The sequence below is a fragment of the Humulus lupulus genome, chromosome 2 (genome assembly GCF_963169125.1).
Source record: "Humulus lupulus chromosome 2, drHumLupu1.1, whole genome shotgun sequence".
NCBI classification, from domain to species: domain Eukaryota; kingdom Viridiplantae; phylum Streptophyta; class Magnoliopsida; order Rosales; family Cannabaceae; genus Humulus; species Humulus lupulus.
In genome coordinates this window covers 132355678-132362934 of record NC_084794.1, presented here as the reverse complement: position 1 = coordinate 132362934, position 7257 = coordinate 132355678, and positions in this window count along the sequence as shown.

Here is a 7257-nt window from a genome sequence, read left to right as displayed (position 1 = left end):
TGCCTCGTAGGGCTCCATGCCAGGTCCCTGAAGTCAGCCACCATGAGGTTCGCAACGACAGTTAGTTTTGCTTCGCAAAGATCTAACCTTAAGTCTAGCGACGCTCACCAAAAGAACTCCCGTTCCAGCACCATGGAACGGCGCACCTTAGAAATCCTAGCGAACAGTATAACTACAAGTCTCGGGATTGGCTATTTGCCTTAGGAAAGGTGAAATACGGTGAAAGGAATCTGGCCGTTGGAACCAGGAAACCTTCGTAACCTAGAAACTACGTGGGAAAAGACATCAGCCGTTAGAGCTTCAAGTTGGAGGTGCATAGGTTCTGGCCGTTGGAACCAAAACCTCATGCGCCCCTACAACAGTTTCTACAGTATAAAAGTCTACCCTAAACGCAAAGTTAAACAAAGAACTCGGCAGAAAAGAAAGGAGAATGCTATAATTATGGCAAATATGTCTGCAATGAGAAAAGAGTACAGGGAGCTTCGCCCCAAAGAAAAACAGAAATGAAAAATAATAATCAGCAAAGAATATTTTTCACGGAAAATGAGATCCCTTCAAGCACTGGGGGTGGCAGTGGCATCCTCGACCGGGGTCTCGGAGACAGCTGTTTCAACTGGGGCTAGCGGAGCCAGCTCATTGGAAGATGGAACGTCATCAGTGGCAAGTTCAGAGGTCCCCGCGTCTTTAAGGACTTCTGCCTCAGGGGCTCCAGCAGGCTCGTCGATGTTGTAAGTTTGGACGTACACCTCTGGACCTTGATCCCACACCTGTAGCTTCTCCCTCATGGCGTCGGCATCCTCTCCCAGATAGCCTAGTACCTCCGGGTTCACTTTCCAGAGTTGATGCATGAGGACCACATGCGATATATTAATCGTCCTGTTCAGTACCACCTCGGCATCTTCCTTCTCCTTCAAGCGCTCCGCCTCGGAGGTTGCCAGCTTTGCCTCCGCGACAACTAATTGAGCCCTCAGTTTTTCCATCTCGGCCTTGGAGGCATCCCGCTCTCCCTTAAGAGAATCAATCTCCTTGCGCTGCTCCCTATTTTGGTTCAGCACGGATTGCTTCTCGGTCACATGCCCCCTGGCAGTGAATTGCAAGGCTCCGATCTCTTTATCCTTCTCGGCGAGCCCCAACTCCAGCATAGACACGAGATCCTTGCTCCTCTTATGAAGTTGCTCCTCCTCGTGCAGCTTACTCTGAAGAGTGGAATATTCCTCTTGCTGCTTAAGGAGGAGATCATTTTTCGATTGCAAGCGGGCTTCCAAGGTATCCTTCTCCACCCTGGCTTGGGATAGCTCTTCCCGGAGCTTGGAGTTTTCGGCCTTCAAGGCATCCGACCGCTGTTTGAACTCATTCTCTGCGCTGGCCCGGTACTCCCGATATTTGGCAAGATATTTCTTGTCCGCCTCTTCCTCAGCTGTGCGCCGGGCCCGGTCAGTCTTCTCCGAAGCCTCCCCCCTTAGGCTCTTGACCTGTTGGGTCAGTTTCTGCTTCTCCGCCTCCAAGGCCTGGCGAGCCACCTGGCTCTCCTCCAGTTGAACCAGAACTGTACCCACCTCCTGGAACGAGTGTTCCGCGATGAGAGAGGCCTACAAGGAAAGACAACAGAATAAGTTAAGCAGAACCAAATGCACTAAGACAGATGATCCCAAGACACAACTGACGGCTTACCCCGGACAGTTGCTGCTTCACGGCATGTGTCAGCAACAGCGGATCCTTACTGCTACTGATGGCCCATTTCTCAGAATTGAGCTCGCACAAGCTCAGGGCCATGTCCTCCATCATCTCCGCTCCGAACGGCGCCAATGCACGTCCGAGCCTAGGCACCAGCCTCTTCTCCAAGGCTGGGCCATCCAAAACCGCTCCAGCCGGGTGAAGGGATCTCACCCCCTCGGCCAGCTCAGCTCTCTTCACGGCAGACAAGTTGTCTGCCCTTCCCTGAGTAACAGCCTTCTCGGCCTCCAACCGCCTCTTCAAAAAATTATCGGCCCGTCTTACACCCTCCAGGAGGGCAGCGGGGAAACGGGTTGGTTTCTGAGGGAAGTGGAACTTTAGGCTAGGCAGAGGAAGGTTTGTTTGCTGAGAAGAAGGAGACCCCGAAAGGGTGGACTCCCTTTGGGCTGGAGGAGGAGGAAGACGGGGTATTAGGGACGGTAGTGAAGACACTACCACCCCGGTCTGTTGTTGCAGCTGATGTTGCTGTTGTTTCGGCTGCTGCTGTGGCGGTGCTGATTTCCTTTGTTGTTGTTGTTGTTGTTGTTGTTGTTGCTCTTGCTGCTGGAGTTGTGGTTGCTGCTGGGAGAGGGTAGTCTGGCGAGGACTGCGCGCGGCCCAGAGGTCTCCATCACCTCCGGGGGAAGAATGTCTGAGGCGTTTCCCCTTGTCGCCCTCAGCCTCTCCTCTAGGACGCTTGCTCACCCCGGTCGTCTTCACGGGGAACACAAGACCTTCCCCATCGCTGCTGCTACCCGAGACCAGCATGGTCTCGGAAGGCCCGTCGGCAGGAGACTTCTCTACCTCCGGAGACACTTGCGCCTCGCCACTTGTCTTCTTGGGAGTGGCAGCTTTACCTCCCCTACCAGCTTTGGCCTTTCGTCCTTTCCCCTTGGACGGGTCTTGGCTGGTGGCAACCTTCTTAATAAGCGAGGTAGCTCTCCCCAACATTTTTGCTTCAGGATGTTCTGCAAGAAACGTACGAAGCAAGGTTAACAAACCAGCAAGCAATGTGAAAGAAAATAAACAGAAGGCAAGACGATCAACAACATAAAAGCACAATCAAGTCCGCCAACAGGGAACAAGGAACAAAAAAGAGAGACATTTGAGAGGGACGACCATGCACGAGAAACGTGGATGGTCTTCCCCGAGCAAAAAAAAATATTGCTTCCTGCTCCAGGAAGCTCCCGTACTCCTTGAAGTCCGGGAATGACATGCTGAGGGAAGAAGGGTCAACCGTGATGACACCTTCTGGCAGACTACCATCACTCAAACACCCGAGAAGCTCATCTACCCTATCGCAATATCTGTCAAAGGGTATCCTACGCGGATCTAGCCTAAGGAAGCGGGGATCGAACCCCATCTGGGAGGTCCGGGAAACTTCAGATAGGCTGGGGGTGTGAATCAATCGAAAGCTAGCCTTACCTATCCCGGAGGTGCCAGCTCCCGGAGTCCCTTCATTGGGGTAAGCCGCGGCGTAGCGAGCCTCAATTTCTTCTTCCTCCGACTGGGGGTCGGGGAACCTCTCCGCCCAACTGGGGGACAAATTATTCTCGTCCTGGATTGCCTGGCAGATCACCTTGGACAGTTCCAGGGAAATTTGCCCCCGGACGTCAGCGAACACCTGAATTTGCCCCCGGCCACTCACTGGCCCAATACTTTGGAAGGAGGCGAGTAGCCCATACTCTCGCAGAGATTCGGTGGTCACAAGTCCTTCCACCTTCAGATTTTCCTCAGAGAACCCCTCGTAGAATTGCGACCTCCTTATCATCTCCGCACAGCGAGGCGTCCGCGGGATGGTTTCTGCAAAATTCAAACATGAGTATTAGAGATCCTCCCGAAAGGCAAACCAAACGTAAAGAAACAAAGTTAAAAAGGAGAGGAAGAAGCACTTACCAGGGACTTTGAAGTCCAAAGATAGGGCTGGCACCCTCTTCAGTGGGAAGCCAGTCGTCAGGAACCAGTACTCCCGGAGGTCTGGAACCCTTGCGGTATGACAGGTGGGACACATCACGTCCGGGTGCCTCTCCAGCTTGTAAAATCCCACCTTATCTGGATGACCTCTCATGGGCTGAGACTTCAACCCGTAGAAGTACAGCACCTCCTCCGGGGTAGGAGCCTCCAGGTCCCGGGACTTACAAAAGATGTACCACCCCGCTAGGAGCTTATAGCTGGGGGGAATCAACTGGAAGGGGGCAATCCCCGCCTTCACGCAGAAATGGGCAAAATAACTCCTTAGGGGCAAATGTGCCCCACACACTATATGTGCCCAACTCCAGGCACCAAAGCCCTCGTGACTCTGGCTAGCCGACTCGCCCAGCATCGACAGACGATGCCACATCAGACCTGGGATGTTCTTCAGGCCTGCCTCTGAGGAATACAGCTCCAGCATGCCGTAGTTCCTGAGTAGGTTTGGCTTCTGGTCCATCTCCCAGATTGAACTGTTGGTAGGCGGCGGGCTAGCCGCGACCACTTTTGTCTTTCCTTTCCCCTTTGCGCCGGCGACAGGGGAACCTCGCTCCTGGGCGGATTCAGCCTCTACCGCAGCGATAGTTCGTTCCTTTGAGGTGTTCGTCACTGAACAAAAGAAACAAAAAAAAAACACTCTAAGCAGTCAGCACCCTTGTTATACCCTAACGGTATCAAAGGCGTCGGGGAGACCCTCCCCGAAAACTTCTTGGAGAGGCTCCCACCGAGCTTGCCGAGGGGTTGGCACCATGCCACCCGAAGGACAGCAAGGAACCAAACTCAAACTCCGAGCCTAAGCCCGCCGAGAGAAGTGCTTTTCCAGAGAAAGACACCCTAAAGGCGTTCACGCTTATGCCCTAAAACAGCAAAACGGGGAACAACTTTCCAAACGCCAATCGTTAAAGCATGCAAAAAGATTACTTATTGACTCACATCAGTCACATGCCTATCAAAGCCCTATTCACGCATGCACATAGGCGATACTGGCAGAAAACTCAACTCTAACAACTACCAACAACCTAAAGTTTGGGAGGAAAGAGCAAAGTAGAAATACTTACTGGTATTCGGGTAGTTGAAGATGGAAGGAGTAACCGGATCACTGCACAGCACAATCGCGAGAAGTAAAAGCTGCAAAGACAAACGACGATTCAAACCCTGAACTTCGGCGAACAAACCCACTGCCAAATCAAAAGAAAAGTTTCTAGATTCCTTACCAAAAGAAGTGGCAAGTCCGAAGGAATGGAAGCTTGAAAACCTGAGAGTTCGAAGGTTTGGGAATCTGAAAATCTGAAAGATAGAGAATTTGAGAGCGTAAAGAGGAAGAGAGGCCCGTTCCCTGGTTTTTATAGCAGGAGTGAAGTCCTTTCGAATCCTACACATGGACGGTCCTGATCTTCCCATACCGCATGCATCAGATCCGACGGCTGGAGATGAAGCGCCGATCCTATTTATGACTCCTCGGATGGGAATAAAGTATTTATTTCCCATCATTATACCATCTCGGGCCCGGTGCACCATTAAAAACCGTCAAATCATTACTCAGATGCCTGACGCACGCATACTCAGCCAGTTGCCTCACGCACACGTCTTGGTCGCAGAGCCACTCCCGACATGACGCGTGGCCCTTGCCACACTTGAGTACTTGAGTTCAAACAGAAGAAATTTCTTTTCTTTTTCATACTAACACTCAGGCGGGAAAAAGGAACCCTTCCAGGAACACAGGAGGTGACCCCTCGCCTAATCTAGAAACCAGAATACCCGGAGGACTGTACAAGCTCTCGGATCTCTCAAAGCTCCGTGACCTTGGGGGGTAAATGTTATCCAGATTTTCGGATAGCGTTTAGATGGATATCCTCGGGGAAGCAGAATTATCAAAGTCTTTCATGGAAAGTGACCAGAGCTCGCGGATGGACAGAAAGGCTTCGCCTCTCCCGTTTAGTGTCCGGCTTACTCTTTCAAGCAAACGCGACACGGAAGCTCGTCAACTCTCTCGGACTCCCGAAGGGATATCCTTCGGGGAAGCTCCTTCCAGGAGGAGCTCTTCAGGTTGCCTTCGCGGAAACAGTTCCGTGCCACGCACGGAACAAGACCAAGCGGTCGAGTCATGGAGGAGGCATATTTGGAATGATATCCACCTGACACAGGATCCCGCCTGACACGCCCGACAGGTCAAGGCCGCACACATCCCAGCACGCCTAAGGGTGCCTTTTCGCCTACTGTTCCGCTGACAACTTGGAAAAGACGGCTGACTTTGTGTATTCCCCATACTTTCACGTAAATATACCCACATAGAGTCTTGTAGCCATGCTACTACAGTAATTGTATCCCCTATTTGTGGCTGGTGTAATTAAGACTAATGGGACAGAGTAAAACCCTAATAAAAAACCCTAGCTATAAAAACCCCCTCATTTTACGATAGAGGGGACGGCCAACAAATTACATAGCAAGAACTCTGCTAAAATCTCTCTAGCTTCATCTTCTTCAAGAGAACCCGAGAGAAACACTGTAAGTGTGTGAAGTTCTTGTACACCAGCCATCTTACTGTAATTCTCTACAAGTATAACAACATCGACTCGTGGACTAGGGCTCGTTAACGCCTGAACCACGTAAAAAACCTGTTTGTCTAATTACATTCCTGCACTTCTACAGTTCTTATCTTTTTATTATTCTGTTTGTATTCGTTTCCGAAAAACTCGGTAAACATATATATATCTAAAAAAAAGGTTGAATCTTTCAACTCAGTACTCAATTATTACCTCTCTCCAATGGCTCTCACCTTAGCTGTGTTAACCATGTGGTGGAATATTATTTTATGTAAAAAGGCTAATCAATATGCTAAGCTATAACGCCTCGCGTTTCAAACACCTACTAGTATCTAAGAATGAGATGGTGAGTTATGTATGAATATTCTTTTAATATTAATATATGCTTGAGAAGCAAATTTCATGTTGTTATTGTCAGTCAAAGTGTAAAATGTACAATTTTGTGACAAACCTAGCATTTCGGTCCCGAATCGAAATGGAAACCCTAACCAGGTAAATTCTCAAATAAATTATTATTGGAGAAGTATAATTATTAAAAAATATTATTAGACATTAAATTATTGGATTAATTTATACTAATGTCAAAAAGTTTGATTTTTGTATGAAAAATCTTTAAAAAATGCATTTTTGTGAAAAATGCACATTTAGCCAAAAATAGAATTTTGGCTAATTAAATTACATGAGTTATAAATATAGGAGTGTGGCCACTTAAATTAAATGGAAAAATCTATTTAGTTTAATTACCCTAGGTTAATATTTCCATTTGGCGAGGTAAAAAAAAATTACCACATGGTAACTTTTTTAGAAAATACTCCATTAATTAAGCATAGATTTAATTAGTTAAATTAGGACTAATTAAAAAATTAAGGTTAATTAGGGATTAATGTTGGTCGGAAGCTAGGGGGTTAGAATGGTATTTTCAAGTTTCATTTTTACATCATATAAAAGGAAAAAGTCAAATAAAGTCTTCATAATTTTCATTTTACAAACTTTGCTCCCAAGTTTTCTCTCATTTCCTCTCTAGTTTTTGGCC